Source organism: Dermacentor albipictus, chromosome 1 (assembly GCF_038994185.2).
Source record: "Dermacentor albipictus isolate Rhodes 1998 colony chromosome 1, USDA_Dalb.pri_finalv2, whole genome shotgun sequence".
Classification (NCBI taxonomy): domain Eukaryota; kingdom Metazoa; phylum Arthropoda; class Arachnida; order Ixodida; family Ixodidae; genus Dermacentor; species Dermacentor albipictus.
Genome location: NC_091821.1, coordinates 108,903,488 through 108,922,607, shown reverse-complemented (window position 1 = coordinate 108,922,607; position 19,120 = coordinate 108,903,488). Strand labels below are relative to the sequence as shown.

Sequence of the window (19,120 nt, the reverse complement as noted above, 5' to 3'; positions counted from 1 at the left end):
GCGGCGCGTTCTTCTACCTTGTGGCTTTATTCTCTTGAAACTGATCAAGTTCTCGGCAAATAGAGAGTCGCGAAGGTGATTCCAAGACTTATTTTGATTTCTACGAGCTTCTTTACACTCCACATTCCACCAGGGAACACGTCGTTTGGAGGGCGATCCATTTTATTCGGTGATACATAGTGATGCCGCATAAACAATAAATGCTGTCAGATATGCCACTGCATCATCAATAGAAAGCATAGAGATGTCTTCCCCAGGTCATATGCGTGAGTTCTTTATAGCGTTGCCACTCAGCTGATTCCACTTGCCAGTGGGGGACGCGTGGAAAGCATTCAACGCGTTTTGTTAAATTTATGAGAATCGGAAAATGGTCACTCTCATACAGATTCTCATTCACGTTCCACTGTAGATACGGTACGAGTGTACCAGATGCAATGCTTGAATGGATCGATGAGAATATTTTGTTTGCCACGCTATAGAATGTAGGCTATTTATTATTGAGTAAACATGCACCTGTAGTGAAGAGGAAGTCTTCTACTAGGCATCCCCTTGCATCGCGACGACTACCCGCCCAAAGGGTGCTGTGTGTATTAAAATCTCCCACGACAATGTAAGGTTCTGGCAGCTCATAGATAAAGCTGTGAAATTCTGTTTTTGAAAGGTGGTAGTTTGGGGGGATGTATAGGGAAGTAATTGTTGCAAGCTTAATAAACAGCACCGCACGGACCGCAACTGCCTCTAGGAGCGTTTTAAGCAGTAATTGCCGGCAAGCGGCACCCTTATCTACAATTATTGCCACGTTGCCAGACGAGCCTCGTTGCGGGCTTTTCGGTAAAGGCATACTGCCGGAGAAAGTTCATGTGCGAAGGATTAAGATGTGTTTCTTGGACACGCAACAACTTTGGAGTGTACTTATGTAAGAGTTCCGGAGTAAGCGCTTGACATTCTACTGTAATATCTGTGTATCCATAATTCGTATGTTTTGTGCTGTGTGTCGAAGAGATTAGATTAGATTAGCTCACGAGACCTTTCCAGGCCCCGTGATACGGGAATTTTCTGTCTTCGCGGCACGCTCGAGGGAGTTGCGCCATTCCTTGGGTGTCTGAGACGCCGGAGTTGTACTCGTATCCATCACCTCGTCTGAGACCATGGATACTGCCCGCGCAGCGGCCACTTTCGCGGGAGTTTTGGGCCGATCTGCACGGTCAATGGCCCTAGGTCCAACAGGCCGGAGGGCCTGCCGGCCCTCCTTTACACGGGACGGAACAGCGTTGGCTGTTCCAGTCAGGGGGGCTGATGGCGTGACCGCCGTCACTCTCCGTGTGACTTTGGAGGCCGCTGACTGATGTGGTGCTGCCATCCGGCGCGCCACATTGATGTAGGAAGGACTGGACTAACTGTTGGAATAGAACTGCTTACGTGCCTCTTGGAAAGACAGATTTATTTTCACCTTGAGTTCTATCATTTCTTTTTCTTTCTTCCACGAGCGGCAGGATTGTGAGTAAGCAGAGTCGTCTCCTCCATAGTTGGCATGGCGGGCTGCTGAACTGCGAAACCCAGAAGAATGTTCAATCGAGCTACACTTAGCATAAGTAGTACACCCTCTGCAAGTTTGTGATCCATGCGCAAAACCCTGACACTTGAAACATCGACAAGGATTTGGAACGTACTGTCTGATACGAAGCTTGCAGTAACTAGTCTCAATAGATTCAGGAAAAATTCTGGTTCCAAAAGTAATGAATATATGCCTAGTTGGTATTCCTTTGTCATCTCGTGCTATTTTAATTCTTTGCACCTTGACGACGTTCCGTTCTTGCCATCCTCCTAGTAGTTCGCTTTCACTATGTTCGAGAAGGAGATTTTCCGAGATGACACTGCGCGCTGTAGTCGTCGTCCTGTGTTGGCCTACTGAAACAGGAATGTCCTCAAACGCAGCAAGTTTCGAGAGCTTCTCGTATTGTGGCTTGTCCCGAACTTCGAGAAGAAGATCGCCACTTCCTATCTTTGTTACTTTATAGCCTGGGCCTATTGCTTCGGTGGGGGATTGGCTACCAGAAACGGTGAGATCATTCGGACTGTCTTCGTTTCGTGCTGGCTTTCAACAACGTGGTAGTTGGGAAATGACTCTTTCGGTTGCAGAAAAAGTTGAATTATTATGTGTACTTCCATTATTTGTCCTCCCTCCCCCAGCAATTGATCTTCATCTCTCTATCTCGTTCCAAAGCAGGACAGTGGCGACTGGCGGCCCCGAGGTGAGTACCTAGCTTTGAACGTCTTCACTACCTCGGATCGATATCCCCTTCCCCACAAGCATGACTTCGGCGGCCGTCTCGCAGGAACCAGAATATACAGCAACCTCGATTTGATGAGCACGTACCACCAAATTCCTGTCGAACCCAGCGACACTCCGAAGACAGCCATCCCTACTCCATTTGGCCTATTTGAGCTTGTCCATATGACTGGCGGTTTGAAGAAAGGGGCACAAACTATTCAAAGGTTAATGGACGAGGTCACGCGCGGACTCCCGTTCATATTCGCCTACCTTGACGACATTCCCGTTGCAAGTCGTACAGACGAAGAGCACCAGCAACACCTTTGCCGTGTATTTGAGCGACTGGAAGAACATGGCATGGTGCTAAATTCTAAATCCATATAGACGCATTTTTTAAGTGGAAGGCCTGGATTTCGCATCAAGCCACTTGAACCACGGGTTCGGGCAATCGAGTATTTCCCCTCTGCAACCTCCTTCCGAAAGTTGCACGAGTTTCTGGCACTCATAAATTTTCACAGGCGCTTCATACCGTCCTGTGCGCAAGTTCTTCACCCGCTTGCAGACCTGCTGAGTCGCGACTCCCCAAACAACGTCCATCTTCCTTTGGTCCTCGGAGCACGAACACTCGTTCTAGGAAGTCAAAACGCGGTTAGCGGCTTCAGTGTTGCTGATTCATCCGTTGCCCGAAGCGCCAACTCGCCTTATGGTCGGCGCGTCGACGACGTCAGTGGGTGCAGTACTGCAGCAGGACGATGGCACAGATTGGAGACCAATGGACTTCTTCTGAAAGCACCTCAGACCTACACAAGCTCGCTACAGCACCTTCGGGAGGAAGATGTTGGCCATCTATTGCGCTGTCAAACATTTCCATTTTCTCCCTGAAGCCTGTAGATGTTACATACCAATTGACAACAATCCGCTAACCTTCGTTTTGAAGAATAAGAGTTCCTCGTACTGAGAACGTGAGCTTCGGAAACTTTCTTTTGCTCCGAATTTTCTAGGGGCCCGAAAATCAGGCAGCACACACATATTCGCGGATCGGCGCTGTGCGTACTGGTGCAGTGGTTTGCCAAGCTCTGGCCTCTGGCCAGCATAAGGACCTCCAGCTGCGCCAATTGCGGAAAAAAGGCTCGTTACTCCAGCATGCGGAGGTGCCACTTCCCTACGCAACAACATTGGTCACGTGCCGATGCATTGCAGCCAGCTCCGTTCATGCTCCATTTGTTTCGGCGGCCAATATTCGATTCACTGCAAGGGCTAAGCCATCCCGGCACCAGACAGACACAGAGGCTTGTCACAGACTACTTCCTCTGGCCAGGGACCAAAAATGAAAAAAATTTCGAAGACCAACTTCGAACATCTTTGCTAGCTGCGAAGCCTGTCAAGCCGTGAAAGTGACACGGCAGACGCGTTCAGCAGTGCAGCCGTTTCGACCACTAAAGAGCCGCTTCGATCTCGTGCATTTAGACTTGGTCAGGCTTGTTCCGCCCTGCCAAGGTTTCAGGTACGTCCTCGCGTGTGTCGACCGCTACTCATGGTGGCCTGAGGCGACGCCTCTACAAGACATCACGGCCGAAACAGTGGTGGAAGCATTTGTTGCTGCCTGGGTGTCGCGGTACGCTTGCCCTTTGTGCAGAACTACTTACCGAGGTCGACAACTACAGAGCTCGGACGACTGACGTTTCAATAGACCTAGTTAGCCCAGTTAACCTACCACAGCCACACTCACTGATTCGTTTCGTAATAGACGACTGTGGCATACGAATATCGCTTTCATTTGATCGCACATTGGGCAAACAGGGCTTTATATCAACGAACACATGCTGCAGTATGGAATGTGCTGCAAGCAAACACTTGCATGCAGCAATATGGCTATAGACTTTGCGAAGTATAGGGAGGTGTGAGCCACGGCTTCGATGTGTGCGCTTCCTGCGGACTTATAGCAATCAACGCATTTAGCAAACTTGTTTAGGCATTCGTTATACATCGGAGCGGGGCGTTGTGTGTCAGCATTTCGTCTGTTTGGCTCAGCAATAGAAAAAAAATTGCTTATCTTTGCAATCAGTGCAGTTTTTGGCCTCAAACTTTCTGTGATGGGCTGCTATCTGTCGGTCTGTCTTTCTCTTGTTTTTTTTCCCCTTGTAGATGCTCTGAGCCACCTTCAGTGCAAAAAACCTTACAATTGGTAGTGAGCGCAGCGTCCCGGTTGGAGCGCTGTGTTCTGCCAAATAATTTTGCAGCGAAAGGCGTATATGACTTACCTCCCGTACTTTTATCGGCGTCCGGCAACAGAAAAGATAATCATGTGGACCGATCCTGGGGATAGTGCAGAATCAACGGCACATACCCTTGTGGGCTCGGCAACCTGTAACGCACCCTTTAACTATTCTTGTTACACGCGGGACCCAAAGAGGTCCCAGCTGCACGTGTAAAACCAAATGTTTTTGAAAAAATTTCCGTACATATTATTCAAAAAGGACTTAAAAATTCGCTGCGCAAACCATGCAAACGCGCTAGTGCCACTGCTCACTGCATTGGTCGTCGTCTTCTGGTCGTCGGCTATACATCGTGCTTTTACACTATTGGGAAGAGTACTAGCCCTCGGTTCCGAAGGAGTACAAGCATTCTGTTTGGGGGAGTAGAAGCACTCGGTCTGGGGGAGTACTATTATCCTTGTGGGGAGAGTATTCGCACTCTGCGGAAGAGCACTAGCACTCCCTTGCTGTGGAGGCATAAAACTCTGTCAGGAGGAGTTGTTCTACTCTCTCTCAAAGAGGGTCGATCTACTCTCGAAAAGAGAGTGAAATATGGGACAAGCAGATACTCCCTCGAAGAGAGTGCCCGGAACTCTCTTTGTTATTAGAGTGTAGCGTAGCGAAAAGGCCGGCGCAAGCTATACAAGGACTGCTTCTCGTCGTCATCAAGGATTCGATAAACTTTAGTTACTAAGCATCACATAATAACCGATGAATGCGCTTAACCACTTTGCCAGAGCCCTTACCGAGTTTCGACGCGAGAACATGAAGCTATAAGGCAAGAAGTCGACGAAATGCTGCGCGACAATATCATCGAGCCGTCTCAAAGCCCGTGGGCATCTCTTCTATTCTTTTTGAGGAAAACGATTACCATCGCCTAAAGGAATTCGCGAAAAAGGATGTATACCCCTCCCATGGATAGACGACGCATTGGACTGACTCTGCAATGCAAAGTATTTTTTTCTCCATGGAAGTCAAGATGGGCTACTGGCAAATCGAAGTCGACGCGAGGGATAGAAGACCGTATTTATCATGCCAGACGGTCTTTTGAATTCAATGTCACGTCATTTCGTCTTTGCGCGGCACCCGCAACTTTGCAGCATGTAATGGACACGGTATTTTCTGGCTTAAAATGGCAGACCTGCTTAGTCTACCTTGATGGCATCATCGTGGTAGCCTCAAGCTTAGGCGATCACGTTGAGCGCCTTGTGACAGTACTAGACGCCGTAGTCATCTGGACTGAGCCTGAAGCCTGAGAAATGCGGCCCGCTTACGAAGAACTTCTCTTCCTGGGCCACGTCATCAGCAAGTCGGTAGTTCTTCCTCATCCGCAGAAAACTGCACAAGAAGGCCGTGCGAACGTTTCTTGACCCGCCGCGGTGGCTTAGCGGCTATGGTGTAGCGCTGCTAAGTACCAGGTCGCAGGATCATATCGTGGCCACAGCGGCCGCATTTTCCTGAGGGCTAACTCCAAAAACGCCCGTGTCTCTCGCACTGGCGGCAGGTTAAAATCCTCTGGTGGTCAAAATTAATCCGGAGATCCCCACTACGGCACGCGTCATAATCAAATTGTAGTTTTGGGACGTAAAACTCCAGAAATCAATTAAAGTATGCAGGTGCCTACTATAGGCGCTTTGTCAAGAACTTCTCAGGTATCGCCGGACCTCTGACTCTTCTCACAAAATTCGACGTCGAATTTGAGTGGGCAAACATTGCAATTCGAGGCATTTGAGGAATTAAAGCAATGCCTGCAGTCACCACCGGTGCTCGCCCGCTTTGACGAAGACGCTAATTCCGAAATCCACAACCACGCAAGCAGCGTAGCACTCGGCACTGTCCTAGTCCAGAAAAAACACTGCCTTGAAAGTGTTATATGTTGTGCTAGAATGTCGCTGTTGAAAGCGGAATGCGGTTATCCAACGACGAAAAAGGAATGACTTGCCCAAATTTGGGCTACCCGGAAATTTATCCCTTACCTGGCCGGCCACTCGAAGTCGTAAGCGGCGATCACACCCTCTGTTGGCTAGCTAATTCAAAGGACCCTTTAGGATACCTAGCACATTGAATACCATCACTGCAAGAATTCGGCATCACCGTGATTTACAAGGACGGACGAAAGCAATCTCATCCCGACTGCCTCTCCCGCGCTGCTATTCAACCACCACCGCAAGACGACCACGAGACGGCTCATTCCTAGTTATTTGCTCAGCGTGCTTGAGTGATACATCGCCATGTTCGGGGAGAGCCTCCTACAGTTGAAGCAGAGGCTTACGCTACATTTTGTTCTCTATTGCCGCAAGAGTAGAACGGGTATTCTACTATATCTCAGAAGGGAAGAGTGAAAAGCACATTGCACTCTTTCGTTGCCGACAGAGTGAACAATGCATTTCACTCCACTCGATATTTTGCGAGAGTAAAACAACGCTTTGAAGAGTAAATAGGCCCCTTCACTCTTACGATACTCTCCCCAGTTTTTAGAGTGTAGCTTATGCCTGGGAAGACTTGGGGTAACATCGAAGGCTATTCAGTAACACGGACCGTCGTTGTAGGTTCAGCTGAATAGCAGAGGCCCAGCGTAACGCTGACTACTGTAACTTCTTCGATGCTCGTAATCTTGGTGGGCTTCTTCGAGTCTTTAAATTCTTGACTGAAGTTTTAAGCATTACCTTCGTCTTTCTTCCGTGCAGCGGAGCTATTATTCTTGCGACTCAACTTTCACGGTCGAGTAGCATATGTAGGTTGCCCTCGACGACGCTTTTTACGTCTGCGCGTGTTTCGGCACCAATGGAAATAATGATACTGGAGTGAGGCGGCAGGCTGACCTGGTCTTCGAGCACACTCAAGACATGGTGACTGAGAGAACTCTACTGCGGTACACTTGGCCTTCGGATAGCGCTATGTTCTTGCTCCGCTGGTCGATGAACACGCCGTGTTGATTCAGGAAGTCCATGCACAGAATCACGACTCGTGAGCACTGTTGGAAAATAATGAAGGTCGAAGGCCAGGCCCATTCATGGACGATAATCCTTGTCCTGTAAATTCGAGTACATGTTATGAGGTGAGCACGTCGTCTAACAGTCATGATTCGAGGGCCTTTCCAAACAGTTTTACTTTCCTGAGCTGGGCGGCGAACGCACCACTGACGACAGAATAGTCGGCTCCTGTGTCGACTAGAGCGGTGACGTTTTTGCCATCGATAAAAATTTCAAGGTCAGTAGTTGTAGGTTTTGCATTGCAATTAGGACTTAGCGTCGGATCACGGATGTAACGTGTTGATCTGTGGCTGGGAAGTCGCGTCAGTATTTTTTTTTTTGTTGGCGTATGCTTCGCTTTGAGGCTTCTTCGGGATGCGGCGTGTCGTTCTGCGTCGAAGATATAAACGTTTAAGCATCGTCGTCGGCAGTGGAGGATCTTCAGCATTTTGACATATAGAAGCTGCACCTACATCGGTTTCTGGCTTTTAGTTTTCCGGATCTGGGCTTACGGACCGGCCCCAGGCTGGGCCATGGCATGGTCGGCCCGGCAGTGATAGGTAGCGGCCTGCTGGCAGCGAACGGGATGGTAATAAAGAAGGCTCGCCTGAGTGGCGGCGAGGTAGTCGGCGATATCACAAGGCCGACCACCTTGCGGCGGGCATCGCGCATTCACGGCAAACCCTCGTAGTCCGAAGTCACGGTATAGGCATCGGCGGTAGATGTGGGGGTGGTTTGGAGCGCGCCATACATCTGTCTTAAGCCCAGACCACACGTACGCTTGCGGACGCGCACAAGCTCGCGTTCATGCGCCCATGCATGCGCAGACGGTCGCGGCATGGCTCGTACGCGTCGAAACGCGGCGTGATCTTGGGGAACAGCTCCAGGATAGACAGTTGGGCGAGTTGGTACGGTAACATGATCTTGGCTTGTAGCGCGAGGTGAACATGGACACAGAAAGGAGCAGACAGGACGAGCGCTAGTCTTTCTGCTCCTTTCTGTGTCCGTCTTCACTTCGCGCTACAAGCCAGGAACAGCTCCACTCTGTTATCGGCCGCTTGGGTTGCCTCGCGTCGGCGCGCTTGGCTATGCAGCTACGGCGCGGAACGTTCAACTCTCAGTGAAGCATATTTATACCATGCAAGAAAGTGCTTCTTTCCTTCTTGCGCTGATCCTAACAGCTATAAAAATATAACAATTGCGTTTATAGATATCGGAGCATTTTGAAGCACTGCATGTCGATAACAAAGTACGAAGCACCGCCTGCCAAGGCATCTGAGAGTGAGTCCAGTGAGCGCGCACTGTCGCGCGTATTTGTGTATGCAAACCGCCATTACTCGCCAGGCGCGGCAGGCGCTAGGCGCGTGGACGTGAGCTTGCGCGCGTCCGTAAGCGTACGTGTGGTCTCGGCTTTACTTGAGTAGTCGCGCTGGGCGACGGGCGGGCGAGCTGCCGGCGGCGGCTGTCGACGAAATTGCGGCGTTACGTGGCTTTGGAGTGGTCGCGGAGGGGAACCTTGACGGCGAGTGCACTCTATGCTTCCGGTTCAGTAGGCGGCAACTAGGGCTGCTCTTCGGAAACTTCCAGTCACCGTCGAAGTTCGTCCTTGACCATGTCACTAATCGAGGACCCCTGAGCTGGCAATGGAGGGAGCCTTTTTCACCGTTCTTCGCGCACGATGGCTCTGATGGGCTCTCCGGGGTCGTCAGATCCTAGTGCTTGGATTTCTCACTGTGGGGTCAGCACTTCATGGTTCTATTGCCTAGTGCGCATTTGCAGTTTTCGCAATCGTCGTTGCGTTTGTGAAAAAGCTATGGTGTTAGAGGCTTGCGGATAAGTCCGGCAGAAGGTTCTTGCTTTACACCCAGCATCAGGAAGCGCACTTATTTTCCTCGGACATTTACGTGTCGGCGTGCCGGAAAAGAAGGGTCATCTTTTCTGTGAATATGGTGATTGTCTCATTGGGTAGTTGCACTCCGACTTCCCAGAGTAGTTCAGTTCTCTCTTCTAACCATGCTCGTAAACGTCTTCGGAAAGTTTCCGAATGGACCCCACGCTCTTAAAGTGGTCTATCGGTTCTCAAGCCATGTCTTTGTGGCGCCGTCGAAAGAGAAGTACACGTGGCGCAACTTGTCCTCAGAGTTCACCATGTTGAGATTTGAAACGCTTTCAAATGTCGCAGGCCAGCATTCCACGTCGTCGAACGAAGCTCCACGGTAGATCGGTGGTTCCCTGGGCTTTTGCAGTACGAAGGCTGCAGGCGATGCCCAGTCCCTCATGGTGGCAGTTGACTAGGCTACACTCTTGTTGTTCGTCTCGGCTAGCATGCGGGTAGCTCGATGGTCCGGGCCGGCGTCCTCTTCAAGCTTTGGACTAGGCTCTGTTGGACGGGGGCGTCCAGTACACGGGCAGAAAAGTACCTCCACCAGATGTCACGTTATAGTGACGGTGAAGAACAAACAGTGTCAAACCTGAGTTGCAAATTTAACTCGTTATTGGGCACACATGTGTCCAGCAAAATAAGAAACACTCGAGCACAACGACAGCGGCGAGCGCAATGTGCCATCGTTGAAAGTCAGATCGGCGGTGCAGACGCGTCGGCTATTTGTAGATGGCTCAATGAATCTTCCAGCGTAATCCTTGGTGCGTGCGTCAGTTCTAGAATCTGCGCCATTATTTCAGTCGCGCACAGGATATGATTACACGAAGCTCGGCGACAGCACAAAGAACAGATAGAACCATCGATAACATACGAGAAACTTGCGATACAGAAAAGCGCGTCTTGCGCGTAGTCATAACCTTTAACATTTGTTAGCTGGTAAAATGCTATCACTGAATACAGATAAAGAAGTATGCGTGTCAGTATTGCGAACACAATTTCGAAGTTATTTACATTGCCCTAATTTTAAATTTTCTGTATCTATATTTGAAAAATCTGTTTCTCTGCACAGTTTCGCCTTGCGACCTCAGTTTCTCGGCCATTTTATCAATGCGTGAAAACTTTAGGAGCGCCAAGCAGGACACTTATGTGACAAATACAGTGCGAAACTCCCATCGAATGCCCCGTGAAGTAAATTTAAATATTCCAGAAGTGTTTGTGAAAGGGCGGTGGTAAGAGGCACTGCGCCATTGAGAGAGGCTGCCCCGCGTGTCTAGCACCGCCAATATAGAACGCAATAATCATACGTGAGAGCACATGGAAATAAATTTATTCGGCATGGTCACCTCGTCAGACATAAGCTATGCGCAGATAGCTATAGGAATGGTTATAAGAGAGTGCGAAACAAGAGATCTCCATCCTTGCAGCCTGGCCACCCTCCGAGTAGAGCAGACAGTGGGGGCTGTCGAAGCTGAACTTGTTGCTGTAATGCCAGGGGAAGATTACCATGGTAAGATCAGGTATTTGGACGACTTAGCACATATACATAACGGAATTAGGCAGTGCAGCATGTACGCAGACCGTAGGGAATGAAGACATACACAAACGCTGACAAAATCAGGGGCATATGACAGCTGTATTGCCAACTCGCAGACGGGCAAATAGATGCGGCTCAATTCATCGCATATTTCACATTTGGTCAACATACTATACCTGAAAGCGCTATCTACAAACATAAGAAAGATAGGTGCTGCCTGCAACATGTGCGGTGCCGTAAATACTTATCAAGCCCGCTCCCTGCATCACGCTCGTACGCTGAAGTCCTGCTGGTACGGCGACAAGTGAACGTCAAGACGCATTTTTGGGCTAGTTGGTTCATATCCGTTATTAAAGAGCGCCAGGGAACACACGGGACCAGACGAAGAATTACAGGTACGCAGGGCGCGCCGTGTGTACAGCCGCGGCCACGTCTGTGTAGAGCGCGCGAGCAGACGGCCTTGCTCTGCGGGGCGACACCGTGCGGCAGTTGCGGGATCTGACGCACTGTGCCTATGAGCATGCGCGGCCTAATAGACGTGCAGGTCGGCGCACGCTGCTTTAAACCAGAAATTATGTTGGGAAGCGCACGTGTTTTGCCGGTTGTGCGCATTACCCGAGGGCGCCATCTTACTACGCGCGATGACAAGGGAATTGCGCACGTGAGTGATAGCGTGTGCGATTCTGTTAGGGCACTTGATATGAAAAACTATTGCTTCACCAATCCCAGATAATGTTATTGGCCAATGAAATGACAACATCCCATGCGTGCTGCCTATATTAGACATAGAAGTCAAACCTTTTCGCAGAATTTATTCGCAATAGCTACCCGACTCACAGCGGATGAGCGACGCGCAATTGCTATTATGGGGCGCACAATGTCCCAAAGAGCGATAGAGTCGGGCACGTGTTATCAGCTGAAACGCGTAATCTTTTGGCATGGCGATACCGAGAGCGCCCTGAGGAAGCGTACACATTCGGTTAAACGACTGCCCGTTTCAACGTTGCCACTCGTGCAATGCAGTTCTGCATGTATATTAGGCCACGCATGCTCCTGGGCACAGTGCGTCAGATCCCGCAACTGCCACACGGTGTCGCCCCGCAGAGCAAGGCCGTCTGCTCGCGCGCTCTACACAGACGTGGCCGCGGCTGTACGTGTCGTTCTTCACCTGGTTCCTTGTGTTCCCTGGCACTTACTGTGACGAGTGAAGAAAGCGTAGACATCAATACATAGCTCATCAGAATCAGAGCACACGGTATTTATTTATTTATTTATTCAGTACCCACAGGCGCCAAAGGGCATTACAGTGGGGGGAAAGGTTTAACAGAACAGGTATAAACTTTCACAAAATTTTTTTTTTACCCGACGTGAGAAAAAACAACAAAAGTTCAACAGAACTTACAGAATTTTCAAAACACGGTAACTTATACATGGGCAAATTCAATCTAAAGGTAAAAAGAAATAGGCTAGTTGAGTCACTTCAACAGGGCAAAAAATACATCATTTGACACGACGTTGACGACACTGGCAGGTAACCTATTCCACTCCTGTATAGTTCTTGGAAAAAATGTCTTCTTATACAGTTCTGTCTTGCATGGAACTTCCCGTACCTTTAGCGCATGATCCACGCGTTGTGATCGGTAATGAGGTGGCATTATGTATTTGTCCCTTTCTATACCAATTGTACCGTAGAATATGGCATGGAAAAGTTTCAGTCGCAGCCTTCTGCGTCGTACCTCCAAGGTATCCCATTTAAACTCTTCCTTAGCACTCGTAACGCTGAAATTAACGTTGTATCGACCTGACACGTACCGCACACCTAAATTCTGTACCCTCTCAAGCTTATTAATGTCACGTGCCGTCGGAGGGTCCCAAACTACACAGCCGTACTCAAGGACGGACCTTACGTACGTCTTGTACAGCAGCTCTCGTGTAGACGTGCTGAATGCTCTGCAGTTCCTACGAAGAAAACCTAACATTTTCCCTGCCTTAGCGGTTACATAGTTAACCTGCTTCTGCCATGATAATTCTGGGGTGTACCAAACACCTAGGTATTTAAACTGTGTTACTTTAGCTATTAAATTGTTATTCAAGGTGTAAGAGAAATTTATAGGGTTCTTCTTTCGAGTAAATGTCATGTTGACTGTTTTGGTTAGGTTTATCTGCATGCGCCACTTAGTGCACCATTCACTAATTAGATTGAGGTCTTCCTGAATCAGACTGGCATCATCCATGTTGTTAGTCACCCTATATAACAAGCAGTCATCTGCAAAAAGCCTTAGCTGCGAAGTAAGGCCTTCGCCAATATCATTTATATACAATAAAAAAAGTAAAGGCCCCAGGACGGAGCCCTGGGGTACACCGGATGTAACTGCTTGCGGGCGCGACTGAACCCCGTTTACGACCACGACCTGCCGGCGCAGGGTAAGATATTCTTTGACCCATGCGACAACCTGCGGGTGAATTTTATATTTATGCATTTTTTCTATGAGCAATGAATGGGGTACCGTGTCAAAAGCCTTTCTGAAATCGAGGAAGATACACTCAACTGAAAGCCTTTTATCCAAAGCAGAAGCAATATCATTTGTGAATTCTAACAACTGTGTAATACAAGAAAACCCCTTACGAAATCCGTGTTGGGAGGACGTAATCACAGAATTAGTATTCAAATGAGCTACAATGCTCGTGAATAGAATATGCTCTAGTATTTTACATGCGATGGATGTCAATGATATTGGACGATAGTTTGAAACGTCGCTTCTAGGGCCAGACTTATGAACAGGGACCACAATACCTGTTTTCCAGTCATCAGGCAGCGAGGCTTCGAGCAGCGACTTGTCAAAAATTAATTTCAAGTACTTAGAAAGCGGTTCAGCGCATGATTTTGAACAGGAAGTTTGGTAAGTCATCGGCACCACAGGCTTTAGAAGTGTCGAGCCCTTGAAGCAACGATTCGATGCCGCGCATATTGATTACAACATCATTCATGTCACTTGTTTCATGCAGCGTAAGCTCGTCCGCAGAAGGCATTGTTGCAGGAGTGAAAACGGAACAGAAGTAGGCGTTGAAGCATTCTGCTTTGTCAGTGTCGTCATGAACTGTGACATCACCGGACACGAGAGGGGGAATATTTACTACGTCCTTTCCGTTCTTTTTTACGTGTCTCCAAAATTCTTTTGGTTTATCTTTTAATCGTGACTGAATAGTTTTCGAATAACTGTCTTTAGCAGTGCGTGTTGCTTCTTTAACCTCTCGAGTTATTTCCTTCAGTTTTTCCTCCGTTTCTCTTGATGGTGTTCTGCAAAAGGCGCGATAAATTTTCCGCCTTTTTTGTGCAAGTTGGCGCAACCTTTTCGTAAACCAAGGTTTGTTTTTGCTTCTTCGCGTCGTCAGTACCCAAGATGGGACAAACAGCTCACGTAGTTCCAGTATCTTTTGCTTCAATAACCGCCACAACTGTTCCACATTCCTACAGTCGGCTTCTGTTTCAAATACAATAAAATAGGCGTCTAACGCTTGATTAATGCAATCTATATCTGCTTTTTTATAATTGTACACTCTTCTGTTAACATGGGTTGTATTTTTAACATAGGCTAGTGACATCGTCGACACGACAGCCTGGTGGTCACTTATACCAGGAATCACGAGTGTTGAATCCACAAGATCAGGTCGATTCATTAGCAGCTGGTCCAGAATATTGTTTCCCCGCGTTGGCGAGAGGACCAGCTGGTGCAGTGCATACAGATTCACCATATCCATCATTTCTGTATTGCTTATTCCAGTAGCTGTGATAGTATTCAATGTATCCCATTTAATATCCGGTAAATTGAAGTCGCCCCCAATTACCATGGTATCCGCATGCACTGCATCAATTATGCCTTGAAAACACGTGAGAACGTCTGGTGATACATTTGGAGGACGATAAAAGCTACATACTGTAATGATCATACGATTTGGAAGTTCAAGTGCACACAATATGGCTTCACATATGCCAACGTCCACTTGAATCTGAGAAGACTTTATACTGTTATCTATTAGTATAAATACACCTCCTCCATGATAATTTCTGTCCTTTCTGTAGCAGGTGTATCCTGTTGGAAACACCTCGTGATCACTAATGTTTGGTTCTAACCAGGATTCTGTGCCAAGAATGACTGAAGGCTTTACTGCGTCTATGAGTGCACATAGTTCATCTTTTTTATTTTTTATACTCCTACAGTTCAATATAAGAAAAGTAAGGTTAACAGGGCTAGACTGGCGTCGTCACTTCTGTGAGGTTACCTGCATTGTTACATCATCGCAAACAAACTTCTGCCCGTTCAAAAGTAGGTAATCATACCTGAGGGTAGCCTTAACGCCGTCCCGTTTATGTACCTTTGCATAGTCCCATAAGATCTTTCTTTTCCTTCGCACTGCTTCCGAAAAGTCTTCAGAAATAGCAATAGCAGTACCCTTCAACTTTTTTGCGTTACTTAGCACAAGTTGTTTCTCTTTAAACGAGGCAAATTTTGCAATAATAAGTCTACTCTTCCCAGCGTGAAAACGTCCTAACCGGTGAGCCCTTTCTATTTCAACAGTGGAAATTCCTAACTTCGAAGAACATATATCCAAGACCTGTCTCTCAGAGTCGACACTCGTCTCGTTAGCCTGCTGGTCGGGTATGCCATGAAAAATTAGATTGCCCCTTCTACTACGGTTCTCAAGATCGTCAACCTTTGACGTTAAGGACCTCAAAGCTCGACCCTGGGTCTCGTATTGTTGGGCACACTCCGTCACGGACGATTTTATTTCATCAACTTTGGTTAGCATTGCTTCAAGAGATTTGATACGACCAGCTAGTTCGTCTATAGCGAGCCTGTTTGCAGTCTGTGCAGATTCAATACTGTTTAATTTCTCCTTAATCATATTCTGGCCTGCCAAGAGCTGCTGCAAGGTCCCATCAGATGAAGGTCCGGGATTCAGTTCAACGTCGCCACATAATATCAAAAGCAGCAAATAAAACGAGAAGCGGCGAAACAGGCGAAACTGTTTCCTTGAACGGTGTTGCGTACATGAGTGCGACAGAACACAGTGAAACAATTTCTGGGGTGAAACCGGCAAGCTAAACAACGGGAAAAAATAAGAGGATTCCTTATTACCAACCTGCATAAGCAGTAGAAACATCGTGAAGTGCACTGTTGCCGCCATGCCGGTTTCACGCCCCGTCGGTGCACTGAAGAGAGCTGCTTTATGTAGCAGACTGATACCGTCCAGCCGGTAATCACTCAATTGGTCGTTGGCAAGAATCGCACATGCGCCGAAATCCGGAACGTCAGGCGACGTTATTCCAATATAATAAGCAATATAATAAAACTGTTCGGACTGTTATACGAATACTTGCGAGGGTAGTTATCGCTACGAAAGCATTTGTTTGGATGCTGATACAATGAATAGGAACTGTCGGACAGCCACAAAAGCGTAGTCGCGTTCTGCAGAGTCGCACATAGCGAGAAAGCGGTTACGGTGCGTGCGTCACATACAAATAAAGTTGACTATCATGCAAAAAATAAATAGAAATAAATGTCTTTCGCCCACGCCTTATAAAAGAATTAAGTTGTGGGGCTTTACGGACCAAAACAACGATCTGATTACGGGGCACGCCGTAGTTGGAGATTCCTGAATAACTCGGATCAGCTAGGCTTCTTTATCGTACACCGAAGTCTAAGCGCACGGGTGTTTTCGCCCCCATCGAAATGCCGCAACCGTGGGCGGGATTCGATCCCGCGACTTCGTGCGTAGCAGCCCAAGGCCATAAACACTAAGCAACCACAGTGGGTCTCCCATGTCTACATCTGTCACGTTATTGGTACTTATGCGCAGTGATAATTTTTAAATCAAATTTGCAACGTGCATACTACGTAGCATTACACTGTAGTCCGTGAGATAGCGTTAGTTTCTTGACGGTTGCGCCATAGTACTATCAAGATCAGGCATAAATGCTGTAACACAAATTAATGGACGCATACCTTGGTTTCACGAGGCATATAATAACGAGCAGGAATTTTCTCTTGCCATATCCGCAGCATAAAGCTCCAGCCACCATTGTATAGAAGTGCTCTGTCAGCGGGTTAGAGCGATGACAAAGGATTCAGCTTGAAAGAATTATGCAACCTAGGACTATCAGAGTGCCTCTCTAGGTGAGATTATCTTGTTGATTACCGACGCTACTCCATGTAAAGCTAATGAGGCGAAACATCAACCGGTATGTTGCGCTGGTAATCTAATACCTTGTAACCCTGCGCGGTATGGGCTCAATAACAAGCTCGATAAAATTTACACGTCCATAGCAATTGTTCTACGCCTGTTGGGCGCCTTCCTCCGAGACACCGAGTTAAATGTTTCGGAAAACACCCAAGCTAATATGTGTAAGATTCTCACAGGTTACAATTGCCGGACAAGCACGCCTGGCAGGCCCCACCTGTTGCAACACAAGCACTACTATCAAACAACAGCGTTTAAGCAGCTGCGCTTGGAAAAAATGGGAACGAGTCAGTAAAAGCCAAACGTACCGTGCCCTGAAACAAACGTTTCTTATCAGAACAGTACCTAAACTCAGCAGCACGCCCTCGAAAGTAAAAATGCTGTCCGAGACCTCAGATGATATTTGATGACTGAAGCCTTCAGCAGAAAATCAAAGCTTCAGCGTCGCGACGTACCCGGGTTTCAGCAGCCGAAGCAGAACAAGCTGCGGATCATCCCGGCATCATCAGGCACTGCCGTCTCATGGTCGCTCACCGGTGAGACCAGCCCGATATCGTCAGGCTGCTGGCTCGGGCCAGCGCCGGGTTGCATGAGAACCAGGGACAGCTGTGTCATTAGGCTAGCCGATGTGGAGAGGTCTTCGATGTTGTGGTGGCTGGCGGGGTCGACGGCAGGCTGTGCTTCTTGCGAAGGGGATTTACTCGGTCCAGCTGCTTGCGAGATGCTTCCACCCCCTTGCGAAGCTAGTGGCTCTGGTGGCTCCGTTCCCGCCGAGGATTCCTGAGCCAGTCGGCGCTCCTCAGGCCTCATGCCCCACACATAACGAGACCTGCGAGTGCTAGCCAGTTGGCCCATATTTCCCTAAACGTGCCTCCGGCGGAAGCAAGAGCAGTGTTCTTTGATGAAGCTGGCTGAGAACCGTGATAGAGTGCGATCACTGTCGGCTAGACTGCAGGTTATGATTGTTTCCGCACCTGAAGACGTAGAGTCGCGGACAGATTAAAATGGACCACGGCTTAGGGAGCTGGAACGGCTGCGGGGCCGCGCATCGGCGCTGCTATCGCGCTTCGCGCGCTCGCGACGAGAACGCCCCGAGTGACGTCAAACATCGCCTCCGCACCCTGCTTCTCGCGCTGGTGCTTGTCATGCTTGATACATTTCTAGTGCAGCGTTCGGCTGCTCTGCTACTGATGGTCGGGATTAAGGGGCGCGTGAATCCCAGTAGTTTTGTCAGCAGTAGATTGCCAGTAGAATCGCCAGTAGTCAGCACTTTGTGCTGTCGCGCACTAGCAGACGGCCGCAGGCCATCAAACCGCCGCAGTGTGAAGGAACCCGAATGCAATGTTTTTTTTCTCTTCTTTTGTCAGCGATTTCTAATCGCAGACACAATAAAATGACGCATTGCTTCGGTTTAAAAACGTGGACCCGTGCTTGAATGGGATGGATGGATGTTATGAGCGTCCCCTTTGGATGGGGTGGTTGGTCGCGCCTCCAAGCTCTTGCTATTATACTGCCTAATGTCCTACCTAAGTTAAACAATAAAATAGAAAAGAAAACACTATGAACTCACACAACCTAATTTTCTGATCCTCTATTGCGAACTGTGCTTTTGTACGTCTCCGTTTTTTGTCGTTTCCCTACTCTTATTCCAGCAATCCTCCAGTCGCTTCTTACTAATCCCTACTGCGGGCATGTTTACTTTTCCACTGCTCTCGCTGAACCCAAGCGCTTCAAGGAGGCCAGTGGGGCCTAAATCGGCCGCTGGGCAGACGTCTTCACATTCCAATAAAACATGCTCCATAGTTTCCCTAGCTTTACCGCAGCAAGCACATGCAAACCAGTGAAAAAGGCGCCTGGCGTTGAGGCGTCTGCTCTCGCATGCGAGACCTTTTTAGCTCGCAGCATCTCCAAACCTTTAGCATTGGCTTAGCGCTCTTTAATCGTAGGGAGCAGCACGAGATGACG

At 48.4% G+C, this 19,120-nt stretch overlaps 1 long non-coding RNA gene across 1 annotated transcript; it reads right to left on the bottom strand.

Annotated features, from left to right (window-relative positions):
* Positions 1 to 10,686: 10,686 nt before the first annotated feature.
* On the bottom strand, positions 10,687 to 18,523 carry LOC135907703 (uncharacterized). The gene is made up of 2 exons (XR_010566092.1): positions 17,611 to 18,523; positions 10,687 to 10,861 (listed from the first exon to the last, which is right to left on the bottom strand). It is a non-coding gene; the product is annotated as an uncharacterized lncRNA (long non-coding RNA).
* Between the last annotated feature and the right edge of the window lie 597 nt (positions 18,524 to 19,120).